Raw genomic sequence first — 18,309 nt, forward strand, 5'->3', positions numbered from 1 at the left:
AGAATCATTAAGCGACATGCGAGATAAGCAGTCAGCGCGAAAATTCTTGCCACCAGAAATGTGCTTTATATTGAAGTGGAACTCATGTAATTTTGATAATAGTCTGACAAGTCTTGAAGAAGCTCTCCCCAGACCATCACCATTGAGAAGCTGAGTGAGGGGCTTGTGATCAGTATACAAATCAAATTCTCGTCCCCATATATAATTTTTGAACTTCTCAATGGCCCATACGCAGGCCAAGGACTCTCGTTCGATGGTGCTATAGTGTGTTTCGGAATCTTTGAGTCTCCTGGAAGAAAAGGCAATCGTGTGTTCCCTTCCTGAGACCCACTGTCCCAAAACGGCACCTAAGCCAGTCAAACTTGCGTCAACCATAATGAAACATTTAGCAGAATCTTGAAAAGGATGTAACGCAGGTGCTCCAACAATCATGTTCTTGACATGAGTAAAAGAGGCGTCAATTTCATCTGACCAAACAAACTTTGAACCTTTGCGAAGCAAAGAACGAAGAGGTTCAACAATTTGCGCATAGCCTTTAACAAAACGGGCATAATACTCTGCTAAACCCAGGAAGGAGCGAAGGGAATCCTTGTCTTTAGGGGGAGAAACATGAGTGATGGCTTCGATGAGAGAGGACTTGGGTTTTATGCCTTCGGGAGTTAAAGTGTGACCTAAGTAATCCAGAGACTGAGAGCCAAACTTACATTTGTCAGCTCTGATCGTCATGCCTGAATCGTTTAATTTGCTTAGAACGGAAGTCAGATGTGACAAATGTGAATTCCAATCAGGAGAAAAGACCAAAATGTCATCCTGGTATGCTTGTACACCAGGAATAGACTCAAAGAGGTGATCCATTATTTTTTGAAAGACACTAGCAGCACTGGCTAGCCCAAAGGGAAGTTTCAAATATTTATAAACTCCAAATGGGGTCACAAATGTGGTCAGATCCTGAGAGGCCTCAGTCAGGGGAACTTGATGGTATGCTGAACGCAAATCAATTAAAGAAAAATATTTTGCACCGCCCAGATTGGCCAGGAGATCATGAATTTTGGGGAGGGGGTGGAAATCAACCAAAATATTTTTGTTTAATGTGCGTAAATCGGCACACAGCCTGACCTCGCCATTCTTTTTGCGTACAATAACAATCGGCGAAACCCATTCAGAGGAGTTTGAAGGTGCAATGATACCATCATTTTTAAGAGAAGTGAGTACAGACTTAAGTTCATCCCTAGCGCTAATGGGGACTGGGCGAACCTTATGAACTATGCGCTGAGCAGAAGCTTTCAGTTTGATTTCATGACGAAAACCTTTGACAGTACCAGGTTGGTCAGCAAAAACATTTGGAAATTTGTCCAAAATTTGTTTGATGTCAGACTCATGATCATTGACAAGAAGACATTCGGAAACAAAAGGTGGAGCAGGAGAGTAACCCTCCGGAGGATCGCCAACTCTTATAGAATCATCAGAACCAGGCACTAAGAAAATACCCATTTTGGCGAGATCTTGCCATCCAACAATATTGCGACCATTAATGGCAACATAAATTTTGGTAATAATAGATCTGTTAAGGCATTCTAGCCTATAGTTAAAATAACCAAGCATAATAATATCAAATTCGCCGAATGCCTTGGGACTGAGGTCAGATTCGATCAAAGAAATGGAGTTATTCCATTTTTCACGAAATAATACATCGTTCAAAATGGTTATAGGAGATCCAGAATCTGCCATTACCAAAATTTCAATGTTACCAAAGAGGGCAGAGCAGAAAGGACCTTTAACCAATTTGGGAGCATGGATGTAATTGCATTGGATAGAAACTACCAAATCCTGAAATTCATCAATACAATCATCTATGTCAGGACAAACGATGTTATTAACAGAAGGTCTGTTTGACCGTTTGACAGATCTGCAAAGACCTTGAAAATGTCCTATTTTTTTACATAAAACACATCTTTTGCCAAGAGCAGGACAGGTAGGATTGTTGCCAATATGGGATTTAGAACCGCACCTGTAACAAAAGGGGTTAGGTTTCTTTTGCAATTGTTTAAAAGACTTATTCAAATTAACAGCATTAACAGAACTGGAATTATCAACCGAAGAAGAATGAAATGAGGTATGAGGTTGGTCTTTCTGAAGAGCAGTAGAAGTTGTAATGGATCTCTCAATGCTCTTAGCAATGTCAATGGTCTCTTGAAGTGTAGGCTTCTTACAACTCAATAGGCGTTGTTGAATCTTTTTAGAAAAGCAAGCGAAGACAAATTGATCCCGGATGTAGATGTCAGGATTAGATTCAAACTCACAAGTGGAAGCTAGAATTCTTAACTGGGCAATGTACTCTTCAATGGATTCATCCTCATGTTGTCTTCTTTTAAAGAAGTTATGTCTTTCGAGCATTTCATTTGGTTCTTCGCCATAATGTCGAGCTAAGCGAGATAAAGCTTCCTTATATTCATCCCAATGATCACCAGCCTCGCCAGAGGGAGGAGAGGATCTAGGAAGATTTTCAAAGACATTTTGTGCAGCAACTCCTAAGCAACCATATAAAATAGCGACTTTTCTTTCAGGAGAGAACTTGACTGCATCAATTGCAACAATATGGTTAGCAAAAGCTCTGACCCACTGACGCCAAGGAATAGCAGGTTTCCCAGGAAGTTGAAGAAAAGGTGGAGGTTGAGCAAATTGTTGAGAAGAAGCCATTGAAATGAGTTATTTCACAGTTACGGCAAAATTGAATAAAACGACATAAAGAAAAAAAAACAATCAAAATAACAACATGTGCCCTAGAAATAAAGAGTAATAAATAATTCAAAACATTTGAAGAAAACTGATATGCAGGTAGTGGTGTGTCTGTCACCGAATGGAACAGACTTAAAATGAAGAAATTAATCTTGTCATAAAATTGAATATATGTAAAATCAAGAAAATACCAGTACTTGAGTCTCCAAATAACGAAGAAACGCCAGTAAAATGAAGCAGCAATTGCAATCCGGCGTCAATTTGAAGTGAGCCGGCTCAGTGTGAGCGCCTAGCGATGAGCGCGTAGGAGTAGCTAGGCAACCAGCTAAGATGGCCGCCCTACATGTGCGTGTTGACGTAGAGGCGTAGGTGGGTCAGACTCAGCCGCACTGAAGCGTAGGTGGGGTCGGACTCAGCTGCGCTGAATGTGCGTTCGAGTGGGTGATGACGCGCAAAGAATGCTGAGTACTCACGGGCTCACAGGCTCGAGACGAACCGTCACCGTGACCGTCGCTGTCCAGGAAATGTCGATTTTAAGAAGAAATCGCAGGAGGCAGATGAAGTGGAGACCGCCGAGGGCTGGAGAGTGAAGCAGATCAACGAGGATTTTAAAGGTGAGTTGGAAGGAGGGAGTCGAGTAAGGAAGTCGAAAAAGTCGGCCGATTTTTCTCCTGGTGGGTGTTTGAAGGAGGTTCAGGACCCGCTCATCGCCAAATGTAATAAATGAAGCTCCGATGCCAAGGTTTGTGGTTTGAAGTCTTCTTTATTGTAAATACATGAAACCCACAGGAAGGTGCTGCCGCTCGACTCCAAGACTCCGGGCAACTGACTAACGTTGACCGGAGTGCTAGAATCGAACGCAGCCATGGAACAAAATGTAAACAATAACATGGGGTGTTCCCTCGTGCTGGGTACAGCACGAGGGAAAGAGGCATATACTACACTGGCTTATGATTCAATCAATCAAAACACATTTGTATACTGCACAGCTGCTTCACCCAAAGCGTCCTAGCGCTCAAACAAAGGCTAAACACTAAACGAGTTCAGAGCAAGAGGGGCTAACCTTTATTGAGAAGAAAGGTTTTCAATTCCTTCTTGAAAGTAAACAGAGGTGGCTCTGCGAAGTCTGAACGGGAGTGCATTCCACAGCTTGGACCTAAGGACCGTGAAGGATCCACCTTCCTGCTTAGTTCTGGTTAATCTATATTAACAGCAAGATTGTTCAATCTACATTGTATGGTCAAAGTCCTTTTCTCACATAGGTAGGGCCGTCGCCTGAAAAGACTTTAAATTCAGTCCGCTTTATGACAGGAAGCCAGTGAAGGTGCTTCAATTGAGGCTATATAGCTTGCTGATAAAGAACTTTCCAGATCAGTCTGGCGGCTAAATTTTTGACTATTATAAATCTTTGGATTAAACAGGTAGGAAGACTCGGAGACTATTTGTAAAGTCTAGACAAGAGGTGTGGACCACTGTCTTAAGTGTATCCTCCGTAATCAAGTGCAGTAGCTTCTTCAAAGATTTCAGTTTAGCAAAATAGATTGATGACATTGTTTGATTTGAACAGAAAAAGAAAAGCTTATATCAAATACTATTCCCAGTTTCCTGGCAGCTGGGCTGGGAGAGGATTCAGTTCCACAGGCCACCAAAGACTAAGGGGGAAGACCACATAAACCAAAGAAAAAGACTTCGGTTTTGTCTGAATTTAGTTTGAGGAAGTTGGTATACATTTAGCCAATGATGAATGAAAGTGCATTTTGTGTTTGATGGCTTTAGGCACTCAAGAGGTCATCATACCTGCACTGTCACTTATCTTTGCACTTATTCATCCATTCACTGACTCAATCTTGCATTCATCCTTTTTCACAGCCATGATAAAATACACACTAAGGGGTCGATTAGGATCGCGGACGGACTTGAGTCCGTCCGCGACCCCTGAGGAGGAGGGAACGTCCGCATGGGCTGCGGCGTTCCCTCCGATCAAATTAGGATGTGACCGCCAGGGTGGCGGTCACATCCTCTACCTCTAACATTGCGGCGGGTGCAGCTTCAAGCTGCACCCGCCGCAATGTAAAAAATCCATGCACAGCATTTGCGTGCACAAAGCGGCAGGCACCGCGCGGTGCCTGCTGCATTGTGCACGCAAATGCAGGGGGGTACCATAGGTACCCCCCATGTGCACCCCCCACCCCACCTTCACCCAGGGGGCCCGCAACGGGCCCCCAAAGTGAAGGTCCGTATGCTTTTCCACGGCGGTAAAGCCGCCGCGGAAAAGCATATATTTTCAGACATCCTAATATGCCTGGCGGTGTCTGATAGACACCACCAGACATGTTAGTGCTTTTCCGCCGCGGTCGCCTTCCGACCGCGGCGGAAAAGCGGCGGACAGATTATCAGACCCACCAGCCATCCTAATTTGGCGGTGGGTCTTTGGAGTCTCCGCCGCGGTTTTTCCGCATCCTCCAGGCCGGCGGACACTTCCGCCGGCCCGGAGGATGCGGAAAAACCGCCATCCTAATCGGCCCCTAAGTTAGTAACATATGCAAGATAAATGAAAAGAACACAAGTGAAAAAAAGAAACCATGTTGCCGTCTAAAAACAACAGGCATATGTTGCAGTAACGAAACTTTACATAGCAGTGGGTGTCTGTCTTGCAGGTTTTAAATCGTCAATCTTTGTTTTAAAGTTTAAGCCGCCGCTTTTAAAAACAAATTTGCATTAGAATTTTTTTATTAACTGTTTGATTAGTTAAAATCATGACACTAAAATCAGGGTTAGGTTAAAAAAATGGTTAGTGAAAGTTTTAAAACGGATACATGAGCATTTTAAAATGACAGTTCCCCCATCCCCCATATGCCCTCCCCACCCCATTAATGCCCTTAACTTTGTGAACGGACATTATTGTTATATCTTATGGTTATTTATTATTTCTATTTATTCATTATTTTGTTTTACTATTCATGTATCTTTAACTACTGCTGTATTGTTGATGCATCTTTCAATTAATAGAGCTTTGCAGTTTAGAATGTTGGGCTTGTACTAGCCTGTATGAGCTGTAGCTGATTGAAGAAACACTCTGCCTGGATCTCAGTGCTGTACTTGTTTAAGAATAAACTTATTCTTATTTACAATACCTTCTCAACTCTTCATTGGATGCAACATAAATTTGGCGACGAGGTGGTCAAGTCAGCACTCTCTGGACCCATCGCTTTTGGCCTAAAGAAGATCCTACCTGCAGACCTACAGTGTTTCATATTTTATGAAAATTCTACTCATCTTTAAGAAGCTCATATTCTTCATTTTGAGATAAGTGACTTTGATAAATATATATGAACTAACTAAAGCAAACAACTTTAGCAAACAACTTTAAATATTTTCTGCAGTTTTGAATTATACTCCACTGCACTTTTATTATTTAATTCGATGCAGGCTCGTAGTGTTTAATCCTCAACTTGAGCTTCCTTCCATTTATTTATGTCATCTCAAGCTCTATATTTAATGGATTAATATTTCACTATTGGGAGCTTCGCTGCATTTATTAAATCGTTTTTGCTTTTTGAAACTGCCTTCTATTGACACTTTACCGTGAAGATTTCTAACTTGGCTTCATTTAATCATTTTTATGCTCTTTCAACACTGCCAACTGTTGACACTTGGCTCCAACCTCACAGCATAAATCAAGTGATTCACTACTTCGCATGTCATCTCTTTTGCATTTCACCTTTTAACTTTCATTATTTTCATTTCATTTTTAAAACTATCTCGAGTCAGCCTTTTTATCTTTATGACATTAACTGTGATGGAAACATTAATCGGCAATTTTTGACACAGCAGAAGTCAACACGGAACATATTATTTACTCTGCAAGTAGTGGTTAGTTTCATTCACTTATTCACGGTAGTTTTACCTTTATACATTTACATTCATTTTATTATATTCTGAAGAGTTATTACTTATTTACCTCATTTACTTTATTTATTTATTTCATTATGGCTTTACAAACTGCAGTCCTTCCTCCACCTTTTCTCCCTGAGCCTGGAACTCCTAAAATTAAATGGCTTCAGTGGTTTAAAACATTTAATAGCTATATTATAGCCATTGACGGAGTCAAATTTCCTCCCATCAGAAAAAATGCCATGTTATATAGCGCTTTGGGTGCAGAAGGACAGAGAATTTTTGATCATCAACCTCCAATATTGCGTCCACCATCCGATGATTGGAATGAATACACTGAAACAATTGCTAGATTGGAAAAACATTTTAAAGATCAACCTAGTATAATTGTTGAAAGACACAAATTTTATACTAGAAAACAGAGGGAACATGAAAGCATTGACACTTTCTTAGCTGAATTAAGAGTTCTTGCTGTCTCCTGCGAGTTTGAGGGTCCTATTGAACAATATCCAAGGGACCAACTTGTAGTAAATTGTTTTACCAATGAGATTAAAAAAAAAAATTATGCTGTAGGAACCCTTCACTTGAGGATACCTTAGAGTTGGCAAGAGGCATTGAGAGATCTGTCTCTGCTTCAAAAGAACTTAGTATTAACCCAGTTAAGCCTATTATGTCTGAGTCAATAAACAAAGTGTCTCAACACTTTACTCAGGTTTCTCATAAAGACAAACCTTTCAACAAAAATGAGACAAAGAAGGCTGAAAGATCTTTTCAGTGTTTCAGGTGTGGTTCAAAAACACATCTCGCTAACTCTCCTTCTTGCCCGGCTTTAAAGAAACAATGCACCAATTGTAAGAAAATTGGACATCTTGCTTCTGCATGTAAATTCAAGTTTAAAACGATGTATCTTGAAACAGATAATTTAAATGAGGTGGGCATTGTTAAGCACAGTGAATCCATTAAGAAGATATTATTATTATCCATTGATATGGTTGATTCTCTTCAAGACTCCGACAGTGGTGATCCTGTATGTTATATGAAAATTGGAGAAATTCCTGTCAAAGTAACAGTTGACTCGGGTTCTCCTATCACCAATTTATCTGATATATTTTTCTTTGAAGTATGGAAAAATGTTGAGTTAATACCCCCTGACGTTCGCACAGTAGCCTTTAATGGACAGGAGATTGTCATGATGGGTTATTTTAACGATAGTCTTACCTTTGAAGAGAGGGTCATTGAATCTAAAATATACATAGTAAACAAGGGTTATAATATCCTTGGTTGGAAGGATCAAGGGAAGTTTGGCAAGGTGTTTAGACCTGGCACTGATAATCCTATTTCTCTTGATCGTTCCAAAAATGTGAATTCTGTGATTTCAGATAGTTTGTCATTAGAAGCTGTGATTAATAAACATCGTGATGTCTTCTCTGATACTTTAGGTTCAGTCAAAGGCTTTGAACATAAAATAATTTTGAAACCGGATGCCTTCCCTACCATTCACAAAGTTAGATATGTTCCTCTCAGTATTAGAGATAAGTTAAGAGAACATCTTGATCAATTATGCAATGATGGAGTTATTGAGCAAATTGATTCTTCACTCTGGATTTCTCCCATTTTAGTCGCTCTTAGAAAGAATTGTGATGAGCTCAGACTGTGTATTGATCTGAGATCATTGAATAAGAATATTCAAATTGATTGTTTTCCCTTACCTCGCTTTCAGGACATGTTGGCTCAGTTAAAGGGAACGAAGATTTTTCCACCATAGATTTAAGAGCCGCATACCACCAAATTGAATTACATGAAGACTCCAGAGACCTTACTGCATTTAATACGCCATTTGGTGCTTTCAGATTTCTGAGGTTGCCGCTTGGCCTAGCCTCTGCGGCTTCTGTTTTTCAGAAGTTAATGTTCCAATTGTTTGGAGATGTTAAAGACGTCTTGGCTTATCAGGATGATATTTTAATTTCTACCAATTCGGTACAGGAACATCTTCTCAAACTAGATCAGGTTTTAGGCATATTACACAAATATGGCATGACGGTAAAGAAGCAAAAATGTAAATTTCTTCTAGATCAGGTTGAATACCTAGGTCATGTCATTTCTCAAAGAGGTATTAGTCCCAAACAGGATTTGTTAAAGGCTATTCGGGAATGTGCTAGACCTACTAATAAAGATCAATTGAGGTCCTTCTTGGGGCTGAGCGAATTCTATTCAAGGTTTGTACAAAATTTTGCACTGATTAGTGAACCTCTAAGATTGTTAACTAGAAACAAGGTTAAATTTATGTGGGGCAATGAACAAACTTCGGCTTTTGAGAAACTCAAAGATTTGATAATTACTGCTCCAGCTCTCAAACCCTTAAATCAAAATGAATCTTCATACATTACAGTTGATGCTAGTAATTGTGGATTAGGTGCTGTTCTCAGTCAGATGGTTGAAGGAAACGAAAATATAATTGCATTTGCTTCACGTCAACTCTCTTCTTCTGAAAAGAACTATAGCACTATAGAAAAAGAGGTTCTAGCTTGTGTGTGGGGAGTTAAGCATTTTTCCACCTATGTTTGGGGTAAAGAATTTACTTTGATTTCGGATCATAAGCCCCTAATTTTTATGTGGAATGATAAAGGGATAAGAAATGCCAGTCCCAGGCTAGTTCGCTTGTTTTCCAAACTTTATGATTTTAATTTTGTCATGAGGCACATACCAGGAGGTAAAAATTTTAAAGCAAATTTTTATCCAGGTGTCCCTTACAGGAATCGGCACTTGATTCTGTGCTGGATGATAAAGAAGTTGTAATCAGTCTGGTTGAAGGTTTAAACTTTATGGAGAATGTTATTTCTCAATCTGATTGGGTGGAAGCTTCAGCAGAAGACCCTTCTCAAGAAATACTTAGATGATTCATATCTGTGGGATGGCCAAGGGAAAATCAACTTGATAAAAATTTGCTTCCTTTTTCTAAAATAAAGGATGAATCGAGTCTTGAAGATAATTTCATTTTAAGAGGTTCCCTACTCATTCCTCCAAACTCAGTCAGGGATAAAAATATTGTACTGGCTCATAAAGGTCATGGGGGAATCACAAGCACAAAGAAAAGATTGAGGCTACACTACTGGTGGCCTGGTATGGACATTAGTGTAGAGACTTTATTAAACAATTGTGTTGAATGTTCTCATGCTGAGAAATCTCTTCGCACATACAATTCTCCATTATCCCCAGTTGACTTTCCAAAGAATCCTTGGGAGAAGTTGGGAATTGACTTTTTGGGTCCTGTGGGTAGCCTGAATCAAGGTTTCAGATTTATTTTGACCATTGTTGATTACCATTCCAAATGGGTGTCTTTCAAATTCATGAAGGATCCTAATACTGAAAATGTGGTCAGATTTTTGAAGAAACTCTTCAGATCAGAAGGGGTTCCTGCTTATCTGGTTTCAGATAATAGTGTACAATTTGTTTCGTATGTCATGAGAGATTTTTTGGGTTCCCTGGGTATAAAACATTTAACTACAGCCCTTTACAACCCACAGGGAAATGGTTTAGTAGAAAAAGTAAATCGTGTAGTAAAAGATTCTGTCCAGTTGGCTATTTCTTCTGGTCTGTCAGTACAAGAGGTTGTTAGTGACAGAATTTGGTCATACAATAATACTCCACACTCCACAACTGGTGTTACCCCTTTTGCCATGTTGAGAGGGAGAGAGTCATTTAACGAACGTTCCCCAGAACGGGTTGTGAGTAAAACTCATTTTGACAAAAGTGTACCTAATTTGGAGTTAGTTAAAATGAATGTGTGGGGGGGAGGGGTTGGCCTAACGGCTAAGGCGCTCGACCTCGGACCTGGGGAACTTGGTTCGAGTCTTGGTAACGACGCCAAAAACCCCCTGTGATTCTGGGCAAATCACTTAATCTCCCCGTGCCTAAAACGAAAGTGTGTCCTCATGTAATGTAACTGGTGCTATATAAAGCGCTCTGATAACTGATTCGGTTCGGTTCTAGTTCGCGCTATATAAAACTGCAAAAAAAAAAAAAATGTGAAGAATTCTCAAATTAAGTCTAAGGCTAGATATGATGTGAATAAACATGTCAAAAATCAAGAATTCATGGTGGGTGACAAAGTTAGAATTAAAAGACCTTTTAAAGTTAGAGGGTCTAAATTCTATCCTGATACAACTATTGTTAAAGTAGGTAAACATTCTGTCATGATTGAAGGTGGAAAATGGTGGAGCTACAGAAATGTTGCTAAAGTGGACAAGTCTGTAGAAATGAACTCAAAGAAGCATTCTATTCAGTCCTTTCATTGTCCATCTAATTTTAAGTCAAATTCATCTTCTAATGTTATGTTATGTTAATTATGTTATGTTATGTTAATTATATTTTTTATCGCGCACAGCTGCCCCAGCAAAGGGGCGTCCTGGCGCTTTGACAGACACTACAACATAACACACAGTAAAAGAAGGGGCAACTATTCAGATACGGGAAACAAGAAGGTTTTAATCGCCTGCCTAAAGGCAAGCAGGTCGTCAAGAGCTCGGATGCGGACCGGGAGCGAGTTCCATAATCCTGCTGCAAGCACCCGGAAGGATCGGCCACCCATTCTGCTCAGTTTGAAACGGGGGCATACTGCCAGGTGGAGCGCCTCGGATCTCAAGGATCTTAAAGGGATATAGGGAGTAAGTAGGTTGGCAAGTGCCGGCGGCGAAGAAAACTTCAGAATTTTAAAGGCCAGACACAGCGCTTTGAACTTGATTCGCTGTCTGACCGGGAGCCAATGTAGGGCCACGATAGTACCAGACACTGAGCAATGTCTGGGGAGGCCCACAATGGCTCGTGCCGCGGCGTTTTGAACCCTTTGGAGCCTAGAGGCCTCTGCTTGATTCATCCCTAACATCAACGAGCTACCGTAGTCCAGCCGGGATAGTATTGATGCTTGGACTACAAGCTGTCTGGTAGGGGGGTCAAAATACTTTAAAACCGGCCTTATACCCCGCAGGATGCCATAACATGTGGCCGCCACCTTCTTGGTGTGATCCATAAAGGTGAGTGCAGAGTCCAGCCAAATGCCTAGATTTCTTACTCCAGAGGCAGGAATCGGAGTGACACCCAACTCTGGTGGCCACCACTGATTTCCCCATAGCTCCGCGTGCTTCCCTAATACCAACACCTCAGTTTTGGTGGCATTCAACTGAAGGCAGTTGGTCCGGAGCCAGCTTGCTACTGCCACAAGACCCTCTCGGAATCTGGGGGCCTCCACCTCAGGGTCTCCACTAAGTGTCACCGCCAGCTGTGTGTCGTCAGCATATGAGGTCATCGTCAGACCCCACTGTTTGACGACTGCAGGTAACGGTTTCACATAGAGGTTGAACATTGTAGGGCTCAACGAGGATCCCTGTGGGACTCCCAGCTCCAAGGAATAGGTGGCGGATTGACCTGGTGGTATAGCCACTTTAAAGGTTCGCTCCGATAGAAAGGAACGGAACCACTGGAGAGCGATGTCCGTAACTCCAGCTTCCTGTAAGCGTTGGATCAGTATATGGTGGGACACAGTGTCAAAAGCAGCGCTTAGGTCTAATAACAAGAGCGCTGCTGTATGACCCGAGTCAAGTACCTGGCGAAGATGTTCCGTGATGTAGAGTAATGCCGTCTCGGTACTGTGTCCTGACCGGAAGCCATTCTGACTGGGATCTAATATCTGGTTACGAGCCAGATGCTCAGACAGAACTGAGTTGACATGGGCTTCCGTTACTTTAGCTATCCAAGGCAGAAGGGATATAGGTCTGTAGTTTTCTGGCATCCGGGGGTCAGAATTGGCCTTTTTTAAAATAGGGGTAATCACTGCCTGTTTCCATGCAGTGGGTACCATTCCGTTGGACAATGACATATTGATTAATTTCAATATGGGGCCTCGGCACAACGGGGAAAGTGTGTTGATAAAAGCTGGCTTCAACGGGTCTAGAGGAGAACCTGACTTAACCCTGAGGCTAAGCCTGTCAAAGGTTTCAATAGACAGGTCTGGTAGAGTAGCCAGGGTCTCATATCCCAACACATCGGGGTCGGTTACCTCTAGATTTGAACAGCATACATCAAATCCTTGGTAGATTTTTTTCACTTTCTCTAAGAAAAAAGTGGCCAGATTGTCACAGTGGGAGTCTGTGCAAATCACCTCCGAGGTGGCTCTTTTAGTCATCAGGTCCTTCAGGACTTTGAAAATCAGTTTCGAGGGATTGGAACTAAGTGCAAATTCCTGAGCATAAAAAGCGGCTCGTGTTCTGCAAATAGCCCTGTGATATAACTTCAGATCAGCGAAATACCGAGTTTTCAGAGCAGGGTCGTAAGATCTTCTCCATTCCCTCTCTGTTTTTCGGCAAGATTTTTTCAGCTCTGCAAGAGACTCATTATACCAAGGGCTAGGTGTTTTTGTCCGGCCTTTCGACCACCGCATAGGTATAAGAGAATCCAGAGCGTCGGTGATCCAGGTGCAGAACTGATGGTAGCCTTGGTTCACATTTGCAAGGGTGCTCAGAGGTTTCTGTTCCAATAAACTGTAAAACTCTTCGAGTTTAAGCTTGTGCCAAGGCCTTTTTAAAATAGGCCTGTCCACCGATATAAAAGGCTTATCGTAGACCGAACAGAAGGCTTCCACTAGCAAGTGATCCGTCCAGCCCATCAGCAAAGGGTCTGACACCTTCACCCCCTCAAGCGTGGAAAAAAAGGGGTCCAAAATATGGCCTCCTGAGTGGGTAGGAAGGGTGACAAGCTGGATGAGTTGAAGGGCTTCCAGATCCGCCAGCAAAGTGCTTACGGTTGTGGATGACCCATTATCAAAATGGATGTTAAGGTCCCCCAAGATGTTAAAATTGGCACAACCGAGCGCTATAGGGCTGATCATATCGGCCAGCGCGGACCTGAAGACAGAATCATTGCCGGGAGGGCGATAGATGAGCATACCGCTAAATGTGAAGTGATGGCTAAAAGCAACTTTAAAAATGGCACTTTCACATGAGGGCAATCCTGAAAGTTTCCATTCAGCCGGAAAGCAGGATTTAACTGCCATAGCAATACCACCTCCTCTAGTGGCCCTATTGGCCGTGAAGATCGTATAATTCTGGGGAAAAGCTAAATTCAGTATAGCAGAGTCCGAGTCTTGAAGCCAGGTTTCGGTCATTAGGAAGAGATCAGGGTCATCTTTCTCAATCAGTTCACGAATGAACTGGTAATGTTTGGCCAGAGACCTGACATTCAAGCACCAGATCCGAAGATCCCGAGACGCAACACGCTTGCGTATGGTGGTAGTGGCGTCTTCCAGGGAGCGGATCTTAGTGGGGCTCGTGAGTGACAAACCTTTACAAGCACAGCTATATGGACCAACTAAAGGGTCTACCGGCTTGCATATACATCCCCTGGACCGTTGTCCTATAGCCAAAAGTTCTGGTCGTGTATAAGACAACATCCCGCCAGGGAGTGCAGAGTTCTACTCAAAGGAACCAGAGCCTGCCCGCCTCACGCTACCTCAACGCGGACGAGCGCAGACGGGCAGGACTCTGGCACTACTCCGGCTAAGCGACGGCGTCCCTACCTGCGCGTCCCGCTGCGCGGGGGAAGGAAGCTTTAAGTAGGGCCACCAATCCCAGCGCGAGCGCGAGGACGCTCCAAGATGGCGCCCGCTTCTCAGCTCTTAGCCCTACCCAAAATGGCGCCCACAGTGGACCACCCCCGGGACCCAGGCCCGCCAAACGGTGGTGGAGGAGCCGATTATGTGCGGTAAGAGGGAGGGGGCGAGACCCTGCTAAAAACAGGGGAAAAGTGCAGTAAATCAAGATCAAAATAAATACAAAATCAGGGATAGTTAAAAAAACGAGAGCGCCGGCAGCAGCGCCTGCAGCAGCGTATGCGCGGTGATTCCAGCGTCTGTCAAGGCAGCCTCATCACAGAGATCCGCCTTAAGTAGGGCCACCAATCCCAGCGCGAGCGCGAGGACGCTCCAAGATGGCGCCCGCTTCTCAGCTCTTAGCCCTACCCAAAATGGCGCCCACAGTGGACCACCCCCGGGACCCAGGCCCGCCAAACGGCGGTGGAGGAGCCGATTATGTGCGGTAAGAGGGAGGGGGCGAGACCCTGCTAAAAACAGGGGAAAAGTGCAGTAAATCAAGATCAAAATAAATACAAAATCAGGGATAGTTAAAAAAACGAGAGCGCCGGCAGCAGCGCCTGCAGCAGCGTATGCGCGGTGATTCCAGCGTCTGTCTAATGTAAGCGATTTATCTGTGTATAATGATTTTCACCAATTTTCTCTTGATGGTGGGCATACTCATGATGTTGGGCATAAAGCTTCAAATAATCTTGTTTCAATTTCTGATGTGCACACTGGAAATGATTCTGTTTCAGTTTCGGATACACAATTGGTGAACGATGTCATTTCTCCTCCAGATGTATGCAGTTCTTCTGTTAGGTCCAGCTCTAGATTGAAGGTTACACCTAAATATCTGGAGGATTATGTCACTTAAAATTTTTAGATATTGTAAGGTGAGGAGGTGTGTTATATCTTATGGTTATTTATTATTTCTATGTATTCATTATTTTGTTTTACTATTCATGTATCTTTAACTACTGCTGTATTGTTGATGCATCTTTCAATTAATAGAGCTTTGCAGTTTAGAATGTTGGGCTTGTACTAGCCAGTATGAGCTGTAGCTGATTGAAGAAACACTCTGCCTGGATCTCAGTGCTGTACTTGTTTAAGAATAAACTTATTCTTATTTACAATACCTTCTCAACTCTTCATTGGATGCAACAATTATCCTAATAATGGGTTGTACGGTTTCTCGGTATCACTTGAGTTTCCATGTTTAGTTGAGACCATAAATAAAGCTAGAATGTTAAAGTACTAATGCTTCTGGGGCGTGGCTTGGCGAGCCAACATGGCGGACGTGTGCTGAGCGAGCTCCGTCCAGCCCGCCGAATAGCCTTCATTTATCCTGACTCCCCCTGCATATGAGTGACTGCCACGACGTCTCTGCAGCACTGGGCAATCCGCAGTGTCACCCAGTGAAATTTTGGGTAGCCTACTGTAGCTGACGATGGAGTGCTCGAGCCTCGGCCGGTGTGAGGCCTCGAGGGGGCGCGCCTGGCTGCCGGCGGTGAAGCTGTGACATTGCGTTTGAGTCTGCGGGCAGTGACTGGAGTGCAGGGGGCGACCATGGCCCCGTTTGTCAATGCGGAGAGTGGAGGGGCGCAATCTGGAAATGCCTGAAGGGCTGCAGCTGCCAGCAGGAGATTGTCGGCCGCTCCGGGGCACGGAGCAGGAGCCAGACTGAGAGGCCCGGCGGCTAGATCGGGCCGCGAAGGTGAGGAGATACGCTGGGGTGCTGGACCTGCGACCGGAGATCAGGTCCCTTGGCCACTGAGTCTTACTCGCCCCTGAATTGCATTGGTGGTGAGTGCTTTGGCAGCTGTATAGGCCGGTAGTGAGGGCGGCTGGATGCTGTGGTGAGACTGGGCCCCACTACCCTTGCAGTTCCCCCTCCCCTGTATATGCCAGCCAGGGATCATCGGCGCAATCGAGCCGCGTGAGGGGTGGCGGGGTGTCACGGAAACGGCGGGGGAGTCACCGGACCCGCCTGGGACCCCAGCAGCTATGTGCCTTCTTCCCTCCCCCCCTGATTCCACCAGGGCCTTAGGGAGTGTCCACATTGGCGGCAGATCAGTCTGCGTGGGTGCTTCCCGGGCCCCTGAGGCGGTCATTTCTGTATTCCGCAGAGGGGGTCCACAGCTTGGAGAGGCATTCCCCACGAAGTTTCATACCGGAGGACGGCACAGGGGGCCCTCCATATTGACCCGGTGCACGGGTGTGTTGGCAGACAGTAGGACCGTACACGCGGGGCTGGGTGCTTTTGGCGCGGTCTGACACGGCGTCGGCCCCGGGAAGGCTCACTGGCCCTGGTCCCAGGGCGGTTCATTGCGGGCTCCTGTTCGGCGGTGGGGTCAGACCGCAAGAGCCTGTCGCTGGGTGATTTCCGCTCTTGCCCCCTCCCCGGTCCACCCCAGGCCTGTGTGGAGAACCCGGCGGCAGTCCTGATGAGGGATAAAGGTGGAAGTGGTTCGACCAAGCAGGGCGCCATAGATATGTTCACAGACCGGAGTGTGGTTGCTGGGGTCATCCGGGGGCCAGTCGAGGACCATGCCGGACAATGCAGCACTCATGGCAGCCATCACCCAATCTAGAGACCTGTTAAATGCCAAAATTGAGGCATTCGGGTCAGATGTCATGCTGCTGCGGCAAGATCTGCGCAACGCAGTGACACGTATCACCGAGGCTGAGTCCCGAATCTCTGGTGTGGAGGATGATGTCAATTCATTGAAGCAGAAAATGGTTACTGTGGAGTCCGTTCAGAAGGGGCTTGCGCTGCGAGTGGAGGATGCGGAGGGGTGCGCTAGACGTAATAATCTCCGACTTATTGGGTTTCTGGAGGGCTGCGAGGAGGGCAACATGGAACGCTTTCTTACGCAATGGCTGGAGAGCTGGCTCACCCCGGAGGCCATGTCCCGGTGTTCTGTTGCGAAGTGGGCTCATACAGAAGCCTCCGCTGGTGAGGGTGCACATGCTGCCTGGAAGAGGGTCGGACTCCTCATTGAACGAGGTGTCCCGGAGGGTCCTCAGGGTCAGCAGCAGAAGGGTAGCAGACGGTCGCGATCCCGGCTGCGCTCCATGTCCTGTGGAGCCTCCTCTCGGCTGGGCCCTACCTCTGGGCAACAGACATTGGAAGCTTAATGTATAGGTTTGCGAGGTGCTGCAGAGTCTTGGACTATTGAATGTTTATTGGGGGAGTCCTAATGTGGGCGGGTTTCTTCGCCGGTATGTGCTGGCGGGGTACGCGACGGAGGACATGGGCTGTAAGTTGGGGATCCATTGGTCGGGCAGCCCCTGTCCCCCCGTTGGAAATTGGGGTCCGGCTCCGCCGCGACAGATGCTTCAATGTTCTTGAGGTATGGGGTGGGGGGTTTGTTGGGTGCAGGTTGTTTCTGTTCACAGGTCGCACTTCTGCTACGGGTCCGCAGTTCTCCACATGTACACCATCAGGGCCTACTGCCTGCTATGCTAACAGCTGCGCTCCCTCATGGCTAATACACCCAACACAAGGCAGGTGACCCCGGGTACTCTCCGCATTCTTAGCTCGAATGTGCACGGGCTCTTGACAAAATCAAACGCGGGCCATACTCCCATCAAGCCAAGCGGGCTGGGGCTGATATCCTTATGCTGCAGGAAACGCACTTGATGGGCAACAAGGTACTCTACCTGCAGCGGTATGGGTTTGAACAGGTCTATCATGCCGGCTTTACGAGGCGTTCACGGGGGGGGGAGGGAGGTAGCGATTTTAGTACACCACAGGGTCCCCTACACAAACGTCCAACAGTGGACCGACACGCAGGGAAGTGTTGAAAATGGCAATGTATATGCACATAAGCGGCGTTCATTTGTGTTCACTGTACCCCTTGTTGTAAGCAGAACGGATATCGCGAATCACTGACTGTGTTATCCCGCCAGCATAGACCCATGCGCACACGTACACGACAGCCATTTTAGGCACCATGGCCTCTCTGCCCCAGCCATTTTAGGCACCATGGCCTCTCTGCCCGTTTGTTAAACCCCCGGCACCCCTCCCCGCGCGCACTGCTCATGCATCGGCCATA

The sequence above is a fragment of the Lissotriton helveticus genome, chromosome 6, assembly GCF_964261635.1.
Source record: "Lissotriton helveticus chromosome 6, aLisHel1.1, whole genome shotgun sequence".
In the NCBI taxonomy this organism is placed as follows: Eukaryota; Metazoa; Chordata; class Amphibia; order Caudata; family Salamandridae; genus Lissotriton; species Lissotriton helveticus.